This window comes from Felis catus, chromosome X, assembly GCF_018350175.1.
Source record: "Felis catus isolate Fca126 chromosome X, F.catus_Fca126_mat1.0, whole genome shotgun sequence".
Lineage (NCBI taxonomy): Eukaryota > Metazoa > Chordata > Mammalia > Carnivora > Felidae > Felis > Felis catus.
Window position 1 is genome coordinate 77,020,216 of NC_058386.1, and position 21,525 is coordinate 77,041,740.

General features: G+C 34.8%; 1 protein-coding gene, 1 non-coding gene and 1 pseudogene across 5 annotated transcripts in view; 1 reads left to right on the forward strand and 2 right to left on the reverse strand.

Moving 5' to 3' along the window:
* DIAPH2 (diaphanous related formin 2) overlaps positions 1-21,525 on the forward strand; it is a 1,008,663-nt gene that overhangs the window by 837,578 nt on the left and 149,560 nt on the right. The window lies entirely within an intron of this gene.
* On the reverse strand, positions 7,098-7,204 carry LOC111558797. Its single transcript, XR_002739937.1, has one exon. It is a non-coding gene; the product is annotated as a U6 spliceosomal RNA (small nuclear RNA).
* On the reverse strand, positions 16,439-18,571 carry LOC101081367 (annotated as a pseudogene).

A 21,525-nucleotide genomic window follows, 5' to 3' on the forward strand; every position in this document is an offset into this window, starting at 1 on the left:
GTTTAGGGGTTGGGGTGAGAATGGTGTAGAAGCCAGATTTCATTGAGCTCTAAAATGCTATTAATTTTTAAGACATTGTTTTAAAAAATGTCTATTTTTGAGAGAGAGCAACAGAGTGTAAGTGGCGGGGGACGGGGTGGGAGGAGACAGGATGTGAAGCAAGCTCCAAGGTCTGAGCTGTCAGCACAAAGCCCTATGCAGGGCTCAAACCCACAACCTGTGAGATCATGACTTGAGCTGGAGTCAGACACTTAACCAACTGAGCCACCCAGATGCCCCTTTAGGGCATTTAGTGTCATCTTTTTTTCATCACTAAATGTGAATTTTATGATAAAGCATATACCTAAGTTAATTACATAGGGTTTTTTTTGTTTTCTTTTTATTTATGGAAATTATATTTTATGTCTGGGACAGCCATACACATGTATTGATTGATAAGATTTAGGTTTGCATTAGGGAAGCTAGAAACAGAAGATTACTATGTGGTCTGTCCTTGATTATTCTTTAACAACTGGAGAACAAATTGAACACAAACCATTTATGCCCTATTTATATGTAAAATTGTCCTAAGCAAGCACTGATGATGTTCTCTATAGAAATTTCAATCACTTTTGCTTGTCTCTTCTCCTGCACAATATAATCAGCTCTGCTGCACATTTCTTCTTGGGTGATCTCTGCAGGCCAGTAAGAGATAAGGTCAGTTTCAGTTGATTTTTTAATGACAGTATGAAGTTACCAGGCTTCCTTTAGACATTGGGATGTGGAATAAGTTAGGACAAGAAATTATTATGCAGCAATAAATTTTCCTTGGTAGTTTTAATTACATGTCAAAAATTTACAGGCATGGTAATGTTGGTAGTTAAGCTCCCACAACCACCTGCTTCTTTCATAAACCCTCAATTCAGGAATAAATGATTGGAACCCTATATGTCAGGTGCATGACACCACTCTAATATGAGCAGACATTGTGCATTTGTAACTACATTAACCGACACGGTATTCATCAGACTGTAATAAGTACCTTAAATTTTCTGGAAAGCTAATTGCTTTCAAAATGAAAGGGGAATAATTGTTTTAATTGATGGTTGTGATTATGGGCTTATCTCTCTCATATGGACTCAGTAGTATATTATTGTGTATTTTCCTAAACAGGGATAAGAATTTGTAAACTCTCTTTCCTCTCCAGCCAAATTCCATCTGCTGCTACAGTGGCCAAAGGTAGCTAGATTCACCTGGAAATGAATGTACTTCCACCCATCTTTTAATTTTTGTGAAACATTTGAACACACCTCTCTTGTGTATTTTAATTTGAATCTTTTTATTTATTTGTTTGTTTATTTATTTTATATATGAAATTTATTGTCAAATTGGTTTCCATACAACACCCAGTGCTCGTCCCAACAGATGCCCTCCTTAATACCCATCACCCACCCTCCCTTACCTCCCACCCCCCATCAACCCTCAGTTTGTCTCAGTTTTTAAGAGTCTCTTATGTTTTGGCTCCCTCCCTCTCTAACCTTTTTTTTTTCCCTTCCCCTCCCCATGGTCTTCTGTTAAGTTTCTCAGGATCCACATAAGAGTGAAAACATATGGTATCTGTCTTTATCTGTATGACCTATTTCACTTAGCATAACACTCTCCATCTTCTGCATGACATATCATACTGAAACTGGCAAAACACAAGGATAAAGAGAAAATTCTGAAAGCAGCTAGGGATAAACATGCTCTAACATATAAAGGGAGACCGGTAAGACTAGTGGCAGACCTATCTACTGAAACTTGGCAGGCCAGAAAGGAATGGCAGGAAATCTTCAATGTGATGAACAGAAAAAATATGCAGCCAAGAATCTTTAACCCAACAAGTCTGTCATTCAGAATAGGAGATAAAGGTTTTCCCAAACAAATAAAAACTGAAGGAATTCATCACCACTAAACCAGCCCAACAAGAGATCCTAAGGGGGATTCTGTGAGTGAAATGTTGCAAGGACCACAAAGTACCAGAGATATCACTACAAGCATGAAACCTACAGACATCACAATGACTCTAAACCCATATCTTTCTATAATAATACTGAATGTAAATGGACTACATGCTCCAACCAAAAGACATAGGGTATCAGAATGGATAAAAAAACAAGACCCGTCTATTTTCTGTCTACAAGAGACTCATTTTAGACCTGAGGACACCTTCAGATTTAATTTGAATCTTACTCCTGGTAGTTCCTTTCCTTGTGTCCTTTAAAATGAGAGGAATAGAAGGTAAAAGAAGAAAGGAAAAGAGCAGTGAGTATCTTAAACTCCATAGGACTCTCTTGAGATTCAGGGTTTTTTTTTATTATTATTACCCATTGGTATTGTTTGCATTTGCAAAAACATGGGCCCAGAGATCTTGAACCTAATATAGTGTTTCACCTATTCCAGAAAACCATGTAAGGTTACACTCAAAATCTACCCTCTTAAAGATATAGATGATGCAAAGTGTTAAGATACTACAAGGCTTATAACTGTGTTTCACTATTAAAAGATTATGATGTATTTTTACCACCTAGCACATTACTCAGTATAATATATACTCTTGATAACTATTTGTTGAAAACTTCACAATTATCAAAAAAGATTAGAAATCTACATTAAATCCTTTCAATATATTATACCTGAAGCTATCTCTGAAGTTTGAAATTTTGGGGATGAAAGAAATAGAAATTTCATTCTACATCACTGTAAATGGAATTCCATTAAAGCTGAGTTTATTTTATAGGCAAACTTAAATGTCCTGGCTATGTTACCTTCATATGACCTTTCTACTAGTAATGTTTAGGCTTGACAAGTAAAGAAAAATTCTGAGTTTATATAAAAAACAAAGTATTATTATATGTCATTACTCTTACATCCCTCGTGCTTACATTTGAATGCCACCTTTTTGTCATTTTCAAGTCGCAGTTTGTTTTACTCCTAATGCTTAAAGGACAAAATTCTTAACACTACCAGAGGAAATATAGGAAAAATAGAACATTTTGTTTAAGTTTTACATATCTTCTCATTAATCTGCAAATATGCTCTATAGAACAGGAGAAGTAGACAGGAGTTAGTGAATCTCTTTAGCATAGCAGTAAGTCATTAATAGCTTTCCCAGCTTTCTCACAGATTTACTCAGAACAAATCTTTCTGAAGTTTAAGGGTTTTTATCTAGTATATATGAGTATTTTAAGGATTTGAACTGTTTATTTGAGGGACTTCTAGAATCCAGGGTGATATTTTCCCTTTCCACTTGGGAAGGTTTTAGCTTGAGATTTCTAGGGTTCTTGGTCTGTTCTATTGTTTGTCTCACATAGATGCAGTATACAGCAAGCAAAACAGTACTCTGTGGGCAATGAACAGGGATTTTTTTTTCATACATTATTCATTACTTTGCAGTGGTTTCAGAAAGTCAATGTATGTCCCAGACACAAAGAAATGAAAAAAAACACAAAAACAATCATTTTCATGTCATTGTTTAGGAAGTTAATACTATCATGTATGGATTTCATCTTTATTGCAAATTTATAATAACTTATATTTTTAGCAGCCATATCACTATTGATCAAGGGTGTACATGTCTATCATGTTTGTTAATGAACTGATGATCTTTAAATATTTGGAACAACCTATGAAGGGGAGTTTGTATCAAGAGGGATAAGCAGTTTGACTTCATGTGGGTAACCCAATGTTTATTTTAGTTATATTTGTGACATCATTTCAGTTGCCTATATCAGTACTACTATAAGTGGCAGAGATAATGAAAATTGACTATGTTTTGTACATAATTGTGGATTTCATTTTATTGTCATCAACAGATAGATGGAATCAAAGAAACATGCTGGAATTGAAAAGAAAAAGTTCTCTTGAAAGAATTTTTCTAATGTATAGTTTTCATTTTATGGTCCAAATTTAAATGAACTCTCATGCACTTATAGAGAACATTAAAACAAGTTCAGTTAATAGTCATAAAAACCCACAACATGAAGGCACCAAGAGGATGACCATCTTTAGTGACTGAGATAATAATCCAATATAGAAAATAAATTTAGAAATAACCACCATAATAAGTTTCTAGGAAATTATTAGTGGATGTTTTCAATGTTTAATTCTAGTGGGATCAGATTAGAAAAGACAAATTGGGGGAGCACCTGGGTGGTTCAGTTGGTTAAGTGTACAAATCTTGATTTCAGCTTCACTTAGACTCCCAGGGTCATGGTATCAAGCCCCACATTGAGTTCCATGCTGAGCATGAAGCCTGCTTAAGATTCTCTCTCTCCCCTTCTGCCCCTCTCCCCCCTTCACATGTGTTATCTTTAAAATAATAAAATTAAATTAAATTAAATTAAATTAAATTAAATTAAATTAAATTAAAAAAGACAAATGGGAAGAAAAACATCACATCTTGCAATTTGAATATTTTTTTTCCCTTGCCACAAATAGTATTGATCACTTGCATGGTTCATTTAGAACTTCCTGGCAGAGGAAGATGAAAAGCACTGAAAAAATAATTATGGTCAAGTTGAATGCTGCCCACACAGATTCTATGCATTATAGATTATCCTTATGCTTCCAGTTTCTTAACTTTTTTTCCTAGTTACTGTGCTTTGTGGTCCAGGGACCCTTTGTACACCACTTTCCTTACTTCCCTTCTGTTGCTTCAAAAAAATTGTGTTTTATCTTTGTTTCCCACCACCATTGCCCCAATCTGACATTTCACACATTAATTGTGGGGAATAAAAACTGGTAGAAAAAATGAGGAAATATAATTGTGTCAGCATTATTTAAAGTCTGTCTTACTTAAGTCTGAGCATTCTGTCTCTTGTGGGAAAACAAACAGGACTGACAATATTTAACTGTTCCAAATAAATCCTGTCTTACTTTATGCAAAATTGTTTAGGTCTTGATGTCAGAGAGGGGTCATTGAAGGACATTTCAAAGGGACCAAGTAAAGTTCCTAGACGGACTCTTGGTTCCTAGACTTTTTGGAATTATGATATCATCACTGCTAGAATTTATAAGTGCTCCTGGTAGTGAGTAAAGCATCAAACAAATGGTAAACCTTTTGTATAGCTGTAAATTATTTCATCAGTTAGTATAGACAGTTGTGAAATGACTACATGTTTTGTTTTTTTTTTTTTTTTGGCTCTCAGAAAGTATATACTCTGAAAAAAAAAAAAACCTAAAGAGAAAAATACCTTTTCATAAAAATTCCTCAGACCACAATGGATAATTAATTACAGCTTGACAGGTATAAACATGTTCAATAAAGAGGAGAGTTGGATACTTCAATAAGTAGAGTAGTTTGGCAGGTTTAGTACTTTAAAAACTTTTTTATCTCTCCAAATTCATTCAAATAATATACTAGATTTTACTGAAATAGGTTTTAATTACGTTCCACTCTAAGGAGAAATCTTTATTCTTAAGACATGTACACCAAAATATTTTTTAAAAATACTTGTCTTGCAATGATATGCTATTTTTTCTCTAATGTTTTGAAAACATGAAACTCTGTTCATTCACTTTTTGTTTAACTTGGAGGCTAACTCCAGTAAAATTGACTCTGTGTGAATGTATCTGTTTATTTAAACCAAAGCATAGCCCTTAGAAAATAGCATCTTTTATCAATCATGATTTTTAATCAAGTCTTGTGAAAGCATTTTTATTATGCATTATAGATAACTTTTTAAACGACTTAAATTCAATTCTTGACAATCAAATAGGTTTTGTTTTCCTAGATGATTTGACTATAAAAGTTAAATATGGCAAGTTTTGTTAAAGTGGGAAAGAAGCTCGTTTTTTTTTTTCTTTCAAAGATTTATTTATTTTAGAGAGAGAGCGCAAGCAGGGAAAGGGCAGAGAGAGAGGGGCACAGAAGATCCAAAGATGGTTCTGTGCTGACAGCAGCAAGCCTGAGATAGGGCTCTAACTCACAAACCGTGAGATCATGACCTGAGCTGAAGTCAGAAGCTCAACGACTGAGCCACCCAGGTGCCCCAAAGCTGGATATTGAAGTATGGCTTCTTTCAGCTTTTTTTCTGGTTCTATAACAGGTGGTACATGTCCTGGCATAATTGAAGGTAGAAAGAACGGTGGTTGGGTAGGATTAATCACAGAATTTTACTTCCTGTGTGACCAAACCTGCTTTTGTACCAATTAGCTATGACCTTTTATTCTAGCCTTAGGGTATGAGATTATTACAGGCAACAATTTCTGAAATATTTTCTTTCTAATATTAGTTTAAGCAAATGTCTGTGCAATGCTCTTATTTCATGATTGTTGTGGGTTTTTTTTTTCCTCCATGTGCTACTTCTTTCCACTAAGCTGCTAAATCATTTGCAGAGGAATTAACGTAATGTTTCTAGAAACATGAATAGCTTGTGGCCTTTTCTGAGTGTCCTACTTCAGAAATAATGCAGCTGCAGTAGCATGTGCCTTTGTTTCTTCCCATTTCTCTCTGCAGGGAAGTTCCTGCTTTAAGGTAGACCTGAGCTCTTTTATTCCTGGGATTTTTCTCTAAAGGATGTGAATGTTTCCATCATGTTTTCTAAAGTGCATTGTTTCTTTGTTAACTTATTTCACTATGGTTGACTCTGCAGCTTGTAGGAATAATGAGGAGTGGACAAGAGAGTATAAATGAATAATTACAAATCAATCGTTCCTATCAGGAAAACAACCCCCAAAAAAGGGCTGTATGAATACAGTCCCAGTAACATGATCTTTAAAGATGACACACAGTGCATTTGTTACTTGTGTATGTGATACAAAGAGTATCTCTACAGGCCATAAGATGTCAAAAATGCAGCTAAAATGAGAACAAGCCACTGGTATATTTTTCATGATACATTGGTCATAGGACTACATCGCTTCACATGAAAAGGTCTTATTTGACTTGCATTTGGAACAGAGAGTGAAAGGACTTTGCTGAAGGTTGCCTTGTTTAGTCCCCTCCCCCTAACACATTTCTTTTATGTGATTCTTCCACTTTCATTTCCCATCTTATTTGTTTTCAATCTGAATAGCACACTTTATGAAATTGTCACTGCTTTTGAAGTTCATTCTATAGTACTCTAAGTTTTACTGAGAAGAAAATAAGTTTCTCGAATTTGTGTGTCATCCTTGTGCAGGGGCCATGTTAGTCTTCTCTGTATTTTTCCAGTTTTAGTGTATGTGCTGCCAAAGTGAGGATGATAACTTTCCCCAAAAAATAGGTTATTGAACAAATTAGTTAAATCTCATTCAAATAATAGAAGAAAGCAAACTTGGCTTATTCAACTTTGACATCTAATTTGAATCTTTTGTGCATGCTGTCCTCCTGAAAGTGGCCACCACTTGTTAAATTTGAATAGGAGAGAACAAAAAGAGATAGTACAATATTACTTCTTTTCACTAGCTTTAAATTAATTTTAGATTGCACAGAACTACATCTTCATTATTCAAGCAAGAAATTTAATATGTACCCCAAAGGGTTCTACTCTTCTAACTCCTTTAATAATGTCAGGATTCTGCATCAGAAGAACAAGGGAACTAATATTTTGTTGTGGTATAAATGTTTCTCCTTCTAAAGTAACAAAGTTAAAAAATTCTTTTTTCTCATGTTTATGACTCTTCTTTGGCTAATTAAAACAGACTTCGCATGAATAATTTATATTATGGACTACCTTCTTAAGCATTCATGGAAGGAAAAATAAAGTTTTAAAATAAAAAAAAGCCTGCTTTGAAAAGATTATATATCATTGACACTTTTTATCATTTTTATTTTCCTAAAGAAGCTAATTTTGAAACATATAAATGCATTAATTTGGAAATTAATCTTAATTATACTTGCACTGGTTATGCTTTGTGATTAGCACTGGTGCAAGCTTATAATTTAAAAACCTCATATATTTTTACTGCTATTTGTACCCAGCTGTGTCAACTGTACAAATGATAAAATAATAATCAAAGGACTGATGGCTCAATATAATAGCTATTGTGCTTTAAATATCTTTTATGCTTTGACATTAACTGTCTCTCTTACTTTAGTATCTACTTTTCAAAAATCTACTCATTCCTGACACTATTTAACTGGGGTTATTAGTCCTTTGACAGCACTGCATGCTATTAACAGTATCTCTTAATTTGCTTAATTTCCTGACATTTTATATGTTAATTTTTTACTTTGGAATTTTTAAATGCCAGATTTGTGCTTAAAATAGAAAAACACTCCACTAATAAGATTTAGTCATATAACCTAAGTACTACAGAGTTATCCCAGATATAATAGGGAGAGATAAAGAAGGGATCACAGATAATAAATTTGCCCTGCTTCCTCCACAAAGTTATTACTGCAAGCTTTAAGTCTCAGCTTTTATTGATAATATAAATATGGGTTATGTAAGGAAAACTTATACCTATTTATAATAGGATTCAAATTTGGTTTTAATAATTGCTTTAGGCCAAACCATTCCATAAACAATACCAAGGCAATTTGAAAATAAGTATTTGTTGCATAATCTTTTTTATGGCATATGCATTTTATTTTATGATTTTTGTAATTAAAGTAATATAAATAATATTTCCTGGCTAACTACCAGGTAAACAACTTTACACAATATAAATGTATTTTATCTTGTGAAACAGCTGATGGTCATTCAAAAGGAAGATTGTTGGGGAGGGGTTGGAGAAAGTATTTTCAATTGGCTACCAGGCTTTTAACAAAACAATCCCACTGTAATCTGAAAGAATTTCATCTAACTAAATCCCCACTCAAAGGACAAGCATGGAGTGAGGGCTGTAGTCAGAGGAACAAAGGATGAGAGGACCAATATCTGAATGAATTCCCCCATGGTGCTCTTTAGAGGGGCCCATTATGCCCTGAGTTAGCACCTCTCACCATTACTTGTGAAAGTAGTTGGCATTGAGTGATGCTGTATGTCTTACATTGTACTTGCTAAAATTGCTTATGCAGTTTCAATTGGCCATGGTATTTATCATGTTCTATCCTCAGCATTATGTAGCATGATTAAGCCTATAAAGCAGCTGCTTTTTTTGTGTGTATGTGGATCAAGTGATTGTTATGCATTGTGCAAACATCAGTTCAACTTTCTTGAGTGCCATGGCACAAAAAAGTGTTTTGTGTTATTCTTCAAATTCGATATTGCCTATATATGTATAGCTCCATCTATTGGTGAGCACAAATCTGTTTTAATGTGAATAGAAGTTGCACATGGATATCAAAAGATAAAAAATCCTCTAAGATATTATAAAATCATGTTATACAGCTCAGTTTTTACAATGGTTCAAATACAATGGACATCTGTATGTACTGTGAATTAGTATACATACAATTTTTAACCCACAACACCCTTAACTATGGCTTTAGAACTGTAAACTTGTTTTGTTTCTTTTAAAGTATGTGGAGGTTGGAGGATAACTTTTAATTATAAAAGTCTCTTTGAAAACTAGACTTGGTAAAATGAACTGTATTGTATGTATACATATATGCATGTAGTTCTTTTGGTATTTGGTAAGAACTAGCTGCCATTCTAGGATATTTTCCAGTCTCTACTTTGGCTCTTTTACATATGAGATTCTCATTCTTCAGCCCCCACCTCTGTACTACTTCTGCCCTGATCCCTTCAACTGCATTGTCTCTTCTCTTCCCATCTACCAACTCTTATGTTCCATAGTTTACTGAAGTACTATAATTACAGCTTGTATCTTTTATTACTATATCTCTACGCTGTGCTTTTCTGTAGTAGTACAGAATATTAATGAGATTAGCACCTGTCATTAAGATGTACTACCCATTTTTTTAACGTTTATTTATTTTGAGAGAGAGATAACAGGGGAGGGGCAGAGAGAGAGGGAGAGAAAGAATCCCAATCAGATTCCTCACCATCAGAACAGAGCTTGATATGGGGCTCAATCCCATGACTGTGACATCATGACCTGAGCTGAAATCATGAGTCAGATGCTTAACCAACTGAGCCACCCAGGCATCCCAAAATGTACTACCCATTTTGAGCAACAGCTTTAAGTCACTGCATAAGCCTTCTACTTAATGGTTTACCTTTTTTTGTTTGTTTTTGAAGTAAGAAGGGGAAATTTGTGATTTAAAAATAAGTATAGCCTCTCAGAAAATCTAACATTGCTAACTCATATAACCCTCCAAAAAAGAGAAAGTTTTGACATTGAAATGTGGGGAATCTTCATATTGATAGCACATTTTCCATACTTAAATAAGTAAATCTATGAGTTAATCACAAATGAGAATACTTGCTTATTTCCTACTATGACTGTGAAGATAAAATGAGATAATAGGTGTAAAAATTTTTTGAAACTTTACAAATTTATTCATTTAAAACTTGAACAAAGCTTTAAAGTGTTTCAAATTATCATTACTATATTAAATCAATGCTACTTATGTCAGTGGCTTCCCATTACTTCTAGGAAAATCCAAATTTTTTACTGTAGCTGCAAAGGTTCTATGATCCAACTTATACCTACCTAATCCTCTTGAATAGTTTTAAGGCTGTGAGGAAATAAGGCACACAGCTATAAAACTATTATTATATTGAAAAGAAAAGCATTGTTTTAGATGTACAGATCTTCCAGTATTCATCCCAGAAACTGGGGCTTTTGGATAAAATTTGAGTAGTAACAAGGTAGTTAAGAAGATATGATGCCAGAATAGTTTTATGATTGTTTGGTCATTATTATGAAAATAGGTAAAATGTTATCAGTTTTATTTATGTCTATAATTGATTAAGGTAATGAACAATTAAAATGTAAGCCAAAATTAATGAGGTGTTTAATTAATAGTATATTGAACTTCCAGTTACATTGCCAATCGCATTATTTCAATATTTAGTAAATTTAATATTTTCTAAATGAAACAATTAGAACAAATCTTATTTTAAACTTTCACGTCCCCATACTTCAGGTTCTAAATAATTACAATGAAATTAAATGCTCTACTAACGCAAATTTACAAAGCAGTGGATATATTGCCTGTACCCTAGCAATCACAGTTAAACCTGAGACGTATTTTTTTCTGAGGCCACATCTATAATATGGGAAATGTTACATTTTCTTCGGAAAGCTTTTCTTTATTTCTTAGTTTTTTTTTTAATTCCAGTTAGTTACCATACAGTGTAATATTAGTTTCAGCTGTCCAATACAGTGATTCAAGACTTCATGTAATACCTGGTGCTCTTCACAAGTGTACTCCTTAATTCCAATCATTTATATAACCCATACCCAATCTACCTACCCTCTGGTAACCATTAGTTTCTTCTCTATAGTTAAGAGTCCTTTTCTTGGTTTTCCTCTCTCCTTTTTTCGTCTATGATCATTGGTTTTGTTTCTTAAATTCCACATATGAATGAAATCATGTGGTATTTATCTTTCTCTGACTGACTTATTTCATTTAGCGTAATAACTCTTTAGCTCCAACCATGTCTTTCCAAATGGCAAGATTTCTTTCTTTTTTATGGCTGAGTAATATTCCATTGTCTGCCTATGTATGTGTGTATGTATGTATGTATGTATGTATGTATCTATCTATCTATCTATAAAACCTCTTCTTTATCCATTCATCAGTCAATGTATTCTTGGGCTGTTTCCATACTTTGACTATTGTAGATAATGCTGCTATGAAACATCAGGGTGCATGTATCCCTTTGAATTACTGTTTTTGTATTCTTTGGGTAAATACCTAATAGGGTGCAATTGCTGGACCATAGGATAGTTCTGTTTTTAACTTTCTGAGGAACCTCTATACTGTTTTCCACAGTGGCTGCACCAGTTTGCATTCCCGCCAACACTGCAGGAGGGTTCACTTTTTACCACATCTTCGCCAACACCTGGTTTTTCTTGTGTTGTTAATTTTGGCCGTTCTGATGGGTGTGAGGTGCTACCTCATTGTACTTTGGATTTGTATTTCCCTGATGAGTGATGTTGATCATCTTTTCATGTGTTTGTCAGCCATCTGTATGCCTTCTTTGGAAAAATGTCTATTCATGCCTTCTGCCTATATTTTAATTGGATTGTTCATTTTTGTGGTATTGAGTTGTGTAAGTTCTTTATATATTTTGGATATTAACCTTTACAGGTATGTCATTTGCAAATATCTTCTCCCACTCTGTAGGTTGCCTTTGAGTTTTGTTGACCATTTCCTTCACTGTGCAGAAGATGTTTATTTTGATGAAGTCCCAATAGTTTATTTTTACTTTTGTCTTCCTTGCCTCAGGAGACATAGTGAGAAAAAAGTTGCAACAGCCAATGTCAAAGAAGTTACTCCCTCTGTTCTCTTCTAGGAGTTTTATGGTTTTAGGTCTCACACTTAGGTCTTTAATCCATTTTGAATTTATTTTTGTGTATGGTGTAAAAAAGTGGCCCAGTTTCATTCTTTTGCATGTAGCTGCCCAGTTTTCCCAACACAATTTGTTCCCATTGGAAATTCTTTCCTGCTTTGCCAGAGGTTGATTGACCATAAAACTCATTGAGTTTTCTATGCTGTTTTATTGATCTATGTGTCTGTTTTTATGCCAGTGCCATACTGTTTTGATCACAATAGCATTGTAATATAACTTGAAGTCTAGACTTCTGATGCCTGTGCTTTTCTTTTCTTTTCCTTTTTAAAATTATTATTATTTTCTTAATTTTTTAAAATTCATTTTCATTTTTTGAGAGAGGGAAAGAGAGAAAGAGAGAAAGAGAGAGAGAGCATGCAAGCAGGAGAGGGCTAGAGGGAGAGGGAGGGAGAGAATCCTAAGCAGGCTTCATGCTCAGTGCAGAGCCTGACATGGAACTCGATTTCACAACCATGAGACGATGACCTGAGCTGAAATCAAGGGTCCTTTCTCTTTACTTTTTGGTAAGTCTGGCTAGAGGTTTATCAATTTTATTTTTCTTTTCAAAGAAACAGCTCCTACTTTCATTGATCTGTTCTATTGTATATTTTAGTTTCTACATCATTTATTTCTTCTCTTGTCCCTATTATTTCCTTCCTTCCACTGGCTTTAGGCTTCATTTGTTGTTCTTTGTGTAGCTCCTTTAGGTGTAGAGTTAGGTTGTTTATTTGAGATTTTTCTTACTTCTTGAGGTAGGCCTATATGGCTATATACTCCCCTCCTAGGACCACTTTTGTTGCATCCCAAAGATTTTGTACTATTATGTTCTTGATTCAATTTGTTTCCAGGATTTCCTGGTTGATCCATTCATTGTTCAGTAGCATGTTGTTTAACTTCCATGTATTTGTGGTCTTTCTGAATTTTTCCTGTGGTTGACTTCTGATTTCACAGCATTGTCATCAGAAAAGGTGCATGGTATGATTTCAGTCTTTTTGTATTTGTTGAGGGCTGTTTTGTGACCTAATATGTGATCTATTCTGGATAATGTCCAACATGCACTTGAAATGAATGTGTATTCTGCTGTTAGGATGGAATGTTTTGAAAATATCTGTTAAGTCCTTCTAGTTCAGTATGTCATTCAAAGCCATTGTTTCCTTGTTGATTTTCTATTTAGATGATCTGTCTATTGATGTAAGTGGGGTGTTAAAATCCCCTACTATCATTGTATTATTATCAATGAGTTACTTTATGTTTGTTATTAATTGTTTTATATATTTGGGTGCTCCCATATTGAGTACATAGAGTTACAATTATTATATCTTCTTGTCAGGTAGACCCCTTTATTATCATATTGTGCCCTTCTGCATCTCTTGTTACAATCGTTTTCAAGTCTAGTTTGTATGATATAAGTGTTGATACTCTGGCTTTCTTTTGACATCCATTTGTGTGATAAATATTTCTCCATCCCCTCACTTTCAATCTGCAGATGTCTTTAGGTCTAAAAGAATTATCTTATAGACAGCATATACATGGGTCTTGTTTTTTTTTAATCCATTCTGATAGCCTATGTCTTTTGATTAGAATGTTTAGTCATTTACATTCAGAGTAATTATTGGTAGATATGTATTTCTTGCCATTTTATTACTTGTTTTGTCATTGTTGCTGGAAATTTTCTCTGATACTTTCTTTCTTATCACTTTTGGTCTCTCCTTTGCATGCAAAGAGTCCCCTTTAATATTTCTTGCAAAGCTGGCTTAGTAATCATGAACTCCTTTAATTTTTGTTTGGGAAACTCTTTATCTCTCCTTCTGTTCTGAATAATAGCCTTGCTGGATAGAGTATTCTTGGGTGCATATATTTCCCATTCAGCACTTTGAATAAATGATGCCACTCCCCTCTGTCTTGCCAAGTTTCTGTGGAGAGATCTGCAGCTAGCCTTATGGGTCTTCCCTTGTAAGTTAGGGACCTCTCTTGTCTTGCTGCTTTTAAGATTTTTTTGTTTATCAGTATATTTTGCAAATTTATTTTTTTACGTTTTTAAAATATTTATTAATTTATTTTGAGATAGAAAAAGCACGTGTGGGGGAGGCGGGTGGCATGGAGAGAAAGAGAGAATTGCAAGTAGGCTCTGTGCTCTCAGCACGGAGCCCAATGCGGGATTTGAACTCAAAAACCATGAGATCATTACCTGAGCCAAAATCAAGAGTCAGAAACTTAACTGACCAAGCCACCCAGGTGCCCCTATATTTTTCAAATTTGATTATAATATGTCTTGGCGTTAGTCTGCTGTTGTTGATTTTAATGGGAGTTCTCTGTGCCTCCTGTATCTTGATGTCTGTTTCCTTCCCCAGATTAGGGAAGTTTTCAGCTATTATTTCTTTAAATAAACTTTGTGCCCCCTTTTCTCTTTTCTTCTTCTTCTGGGACTCCTGTAATATGAAAGTTTTTACATGTGATGGAGTCACATAAGTTCCATAAGTCTGTCCTCCTGTTGCATAGTTCTTCTTTCTCTCTTTTGTTTAGTTTCATTAATTTCTATTATTTCATCTTTTAGGTCACTAATTCATTTGTCTCCTTCCTCTAGCCTCCTGTCATTGCATTAAACCTCTTTCCAATCTCATTTATTGCATTATTCTCCTCTGGTTGATTCTTTTTTAACTCTTTTATCTCTGTGCTAATGGTCTCCCTGATGTCTTCTATTCTTCTCTCAAGCTCAGTAAGCATTCTTATATTGTTGCTTTAAATTCTTCATCAGGCATGTTACTTATATCTGTTTCACTTAGATCTCTGGCCATGGCCTTATCTTGTTCTTTCACTTCCATCTTTGCATTTTGTCTAAACCTCTGGCTGCTTCTTTATGTTAGAAAAGCCAGTTATGTATGCACTACTTCTTCAATGTTGCCTCTTCTCTCCCTTTGTCACCAAGTCACTTGGTTCTTGACCATGATGCATCAAAGAATTGGAGACCTGAGACCAGAATTTATTGAGGAGATAAGTATGGTACACTTTCAAGAGCAAAAATGAGCAAATGCCAGAGCATGACTGGCAATGGGACGGAGAAGCTCCAGCTGTATCTTTTTAAGCCAGCTTTGTATACGTGTGTATTTGGCTTCTATTGACATCTTTGATTGGCAGCTATCAGTTGTATAACATTTTGGCTTCTGTACATGCACCTACCCATGATATATCATATGTTTTTATGTATTGTATATTTATGAATTTCTAATGAGCTTTTGCTGTGACCTGGAGGGCAAGTGGCACCTTTTGTTCACATGCTCTGTTCTTGGAAGTCCCCTGTGGCTTTTGATCTAGCTCTGTGGCTACCCCTTTCCTGTTCTGTTAGCCCTTAAAAGTGGCTCTGAGGGAGTGGCTGTTAAGCCTGGTGTGTGTGGGGGGGTGTCTCCCAGTGTGTGACCAGAATCTGGCCTTTGTTCCTCCTTACTCATGCCTAACTAACTGCCTAACACCTTTAGTTGTGAAGCTTGTTCTGTCAGTGTTCAGGCTGATTTCTGAGTTATTTAGCATGATCTGATAGTTATCTAGTTGTGTTCATGGAAGGAAACAAGCCTAGGATCCTCCTACTCTGCTGCCATCCTGGTTTTCTGGCCTTTTTTTCACTCCTAGAAAATACTGAAGGTGTGAGTATGTTAAGACTCACTCACAGCAATAAAAAGTGATATCTAATATGCTGAGATGAGATGAACTGATTATCAAAGCAGATAACATCTTACAAAGCAAAAGCACAAGATTCAAAACTAGTCACAATTGATCTCAGCTCAGTAAAATATATGTATACAGTTGCTGAAAAAATCAGAATGATACAAAACAAAATATTAAGTCCTTGTAACTGTATCACAGTACTATGGGTAGTTTTTACTTTCTTCCAACTTTTCATGATTATATCATCAGAATAAATCAAATAATAATTTAAATATTTTTGTATACGACATTCATTATATTTATTTTACTAAATAGTATGGTTCAAAAAAACACAAACAAATCAGAAAATTTTACTTAAAACTACTCCAACAAGATGGATGGAGTTGATGCCATCCCATTCCCTTCTTTCTATGTATATATGAAGCTGGAGCCACGTCTGACAGCAAACACTCAAGTATACTTTGCCTTTCCTGTTGAACGTGAATGAACTTCTGTGAACAAGGGACACAAATGAAGTTTTACAAGATACAGGCACTTTATTTCCCAGTTTTTAAAAATAAGCCAGGTGAAAAGTATTTAGTAAAAGTAACAGGAACAGACAAAGCTTTAAGAGTTCTACCATTAGCTCTAGTGACTTACACTCAATGCAATCAGCATCAAACAAGTAAAACAAACAAAAGTTTAACTGGGGTTAATGGGCATATATGTAAAAAAGAAATCCAATTTACTATAACTGGAGAAAAATGGCCATTTGAATCCAACTTAAAGATATACCAACAATGTGCATTAAATCTTGTGTACCTATGTAGCTGAGTAACATCTGAAAGCTTTGCAAGAGTATGTAAGCGAGAAAAGCAAAAGGTGCTTTTGATTCCACAGTATCTGATTAAACAAAACAAAGCAATTTACAAAAAAAAGTACCAAATGATACTTTAAAATAAATAGTTCATCATTTTGATGAATATATACATGTAGAGTCCACTTCTTGGGGATTTAACTATCTAAAAGTGGCATATCACTATCCAGAGTTGCAGGAGCAAGTTCACATAAATAAATCAGTGTGGCTTCACTAGCTTTGGCTTCAGTCAGTGGCTCCAGGTGAACAAGATTACTTTGGGTTGGCTCCGGATCTAGGCTGCTATCAGAAGCTCATCAACTTCTATGGGTTTATGTACAGAGGACATAACTTCTGATGATGCTGTACTCCCCTATTCAACAGTAGAAGCAGGGGTCCCATCAAGGAATGCAAGAAGTAGAAAGGCAATGTACTGGATAATCTGCTTATCTGTTTTGGGTTTAGATTTTCTTCCCTCTTCTGAAACTGGCTGAACTACATTGTTCTTGGTAGTTTCTAATCCTTTATTCTCAAAATCAACCAGGAGATATGGGTCTATGGTAAACTGTCTTCCTGACAGCATGGCTTGGAAGTCCTCTAAGCTGCAATCAATACTGTCAAGATAATCCAACAGCTCAACCTTTCCCAAAAGATCAATGTTATTTAAAATGGAATCCATCATGGTCACAGGATCTTCTGTGGTCAGACTAGGTGAGCCAGTTAGCTGGACAACACTAGACATGAGAGGGCTGGTGCCATTACTGCCTGAACTTAGGGATTCTCTAGCTGGTTCATTCTGATCTCCACTCTGAATAACAAGTGCATACTCATCTTCATTGTCATCTTCAACAATGACAATATCAGGGTACTGGCTACAGTTGGAGGGATCACATATAACATCCTCATTAGTTTCTGGAATAACTAGGATATTTTCTTCATCTGCATTATCATCAGTTATATCATAAATAATGATGTCATCTGAAATCCTTTCCCTTGGCTTTAAGCCTTCAGTCCTACTATGTGGAACTTTATGATGGTGATTATCAGCTTGTTCTTTGACTATATGTTGAAACAGATTCTTCTTTTGGGCTCCATTAGTATTTAGAAGTAGAGGCCTTTTACGTTTTAAACTCACAGGTTGGTTATTCTGAAGCAACATAACAATAAACTAGACAATCTTTCAAATAACTTGTTGCTGTTGTGCATGTTTTGCTCATACTTCTGACACCTCCTTCCAAAGGGATCCATTCTCACTTTTTAGTTCAGAAAGCCTGGACTCAATAGTTTCCTGTTTTATTTGAACTTTCTGAGCACTACTTATAATTTTTGTTAAATCTTCCTGACAAATCTTATTTTCTTCTGGTTTTGAAGATGAAACCTTGCTTTTAATGTTCTCCAACAAGTCATCCTGGCCTTGTTTGAAGTAAGAATGCTGAAATTCAACAGGACCATCTCTTTCCTGCTTTACAATTCCAGAGCCAATATGTAAAACTTTACAGAAACCATACATATTCAGTTGCCTCACAAAGCTTGCCATGTTATTGTGCTTGAAATATTTTGGAAGAATTTCTTTTACAAATCTTTGTTCATCCAGAACCAGAAAACTTTGGCCATTCTGGCTCCAGGTGAAGAATTCGTTGGTATGGGTATCCTCCACAAGCGTCCACAGCTTGCTGAGGAAAGCTGGCATGTTTGAATTCTGCTTCATTGTTAACCACACGCAGGGATTCCAAATTCTACACCAGAACACAGCGGTGGTGGTGGCAGTGGCGGCGGCAGTGTTAGTGGTGGTAATGGTAGTAGTGGTGGTGGTGGTGGTGGTGGCGGCCAATTTAAATATTTTTAAAATGAGAAAGAAATTTAAAGACAGATTAGTTCTGCTCTATTTAAAAAAGAAACAAACAGACACACCTTAAGTATGCCTTTGTTGGATTCAGAGCACAGCCCAATATTTGATGTTCATAATTGTGTGAACCAACAATGATGTATTTTCTCTAGATTCTCTTTATATATGCAACAAAACATATAATATATCTGTGAAACATTTCTATATAAATGGCTAAGGTAAAAAGGTTGGTGTTTAAAATTTATAAACCCTCAGCTATCCAGATCAACTTATTCTCTGAGGTTTCTAGATAGTGGAGATCTTATTTTAGGTTTTTCTATTTTAAAATGAAATTGCTCTAAAGCTATGTGTCCTATTAAATTTTGCAATATTATTATATCTAAGCTTCCTCTCCTAAGTGTCCATAGCTATTTATTGAGGCATTATTCTCAGGTGCCCATGGATACAGATGTTTAAGTGATTGCTATTCAAACATGAGGTTTTTGCTGTTTCATATTGCCTTTGTTAGTTGACCCTTGCTTTTTTTGGACTTTCACAAAGTAAGAGAAGAAATATTTATGTATTTCCCAACTGTTACAGATTATGAAAAGCAAATCATAAATTATTCAATCAATTTGGAAAGCTTCCTGAAAAAAAGTATACAACATAAGAAATAAAGTATTTAGAAATCATATCTCCCTGCTAGTTGTGTTACAATTGAAGCACAGTTCCTACTCAGTCCTGTCCTCTTAAAAGTAAAATCACACAATAACAACAAAATAAATTCTAAAAGCAAATTCATTTCCTTGTGGAAGAATCTAAAATATTATATTCATCTTTTATGTATACAGTATTCTTGTAGCATTATTTGAATCTTCATTACTGCTTAGCAGTCTCCTTGTTCATTGTACACCGAATCACATGCCTTGGTAGTTGTTCTAGATTTCCTCTACTCTCCCCAATCTTTTAAACTAAAACCTACACCCTTCAATCTCAGTAAATTATGTTCAAAGTTCCCTCAATTTCTTTCAGTATCCCTTCTTGAGACACACACTATACTCTTCATCTTACTCTTCTTAGGCCCTTCAGACTCATGTGTCATGAGTTATCCTATGTTTTTTTTTTTTTCTTCTTAATGTCTTGCTTTAAATTTATTTCTTTTTCCTACAAAAAGGCTTAGGTCTTTCTGCAGAGAAAGACAGATACCATATGTTTTCACTCTTATGTGGATCCTGAGAAACTTAACAGAAACCCATGGGGGAGGGGAAGAAAAAAAAAAGAGGTTAGAGTGGGAGAGAGAGCCAAAGCATAAGAGACTCTTAAAACCTGAGGACAAACTAAGGGTTGATGGGGGGTGGGAGGGAGGGGAGGGTCAGTGATGGGCATTGAAGAGGGCATCTTTTGGGATGAGCACTGGGTGTTGTATGGAAACTAATCTGACAATAAATTTCATATATTAAAAAAAATAAAAAGAAAAGAAAAGAAAGCCTCAATGATAAATAAACCAAATAATAAATAAACAAAAAAAAATCTCCAAGCTACTATCTTATGTCTAGCTGGGGAAAAATGACATGGCCACACCAAAAAAGATACACACACACACACACACACACACACACACACTATATACATATAAACATATGTGTGTGTATGTGTGTGTGTATATATATATATGTGTGTATATATATGTGTGTGTGTGTATATATATATATATATGTAAACAATGACACCCATAGATGAACATTATATGGCTACTGAGAACTTGCCTCTACTAATTAGCTGGTTTAATTGGAATTGTTTCATCTAATGTGAGGCCTTGATGATCAGCCAATACTTTTTAACCCTTACTCTTTATTGTGAAATTTTAAAATATATACAAAATAGAGTAATATAGTAAACCCAGCACCTAGCTTCAAAAATGATCAATTCCTGTTCAATTTTGTTCTATCTACTCCCACCCTTGGATATTTTCAAGTAATTCCTAGACATTACATTTTTTTATCTGTAAATATTCTATATGTATTCACAAAATATAAGGATTATTTCTAACATAACTAAGTAATATTATCATACATTATGAAAAATATTTCCTTACTAAAAAATATCTGGTGTTCACATTTCTTCATCTACTACTTCCCCAGCCCCCATTTTGAATCAGGAACTGAATAAGATCTGTTTATTTCTGTTATTCTCTTAAGTCTCTATTTGAAACTGTGACATCTGTCTTGTATTTAGTTATCAATTGCTATACATCAAATTACCCTCAAAACTTAGTGACTTAATATTATAAATACTTATCATCTTAAAGTTTCTGTGTGACAGGAATTTGGGAGCAGCTCAGTTGAATGATTCTGTCTCATTGTCTGTGGCAGTCAGGACTTTGTCCAGGGCTGCAGTCATCTGTGGGCTTGAATCTGCTTTCCAGTTTACTTCTGCACCATGTGAGCCTCTCTGGAGGGCTTTTTGCATCTCCTACAACATGATATATGGGTTCCCCAAGTGTGAGTGATCTGAGAGAGAGAGCAAAGAGAAAGCCATAGTACTTTCCATGCCCTAGCTTGACAATGACATAACAACACATCTGTCATATTCTACTGGTCATACAGACTAACCCAGAAATAGTGTGGGAGAAAACTTTACCAGAGCATGAATACCAAGAGTTGAAGATAATCGGAGGGGTCATCTTGGAAGCTAGCTACTATACATCTTCATCTCTTTTTTTAATTTTAATTTTCAACTGTTAATTATGGAAGGAACCAGTTCATTTGTCTGATAAAGTTTGTATTTTTTATTATTGCATCCCAGTGGTGTTATCTACATATATCTTTACCTATCTCCCCATCCCACATATT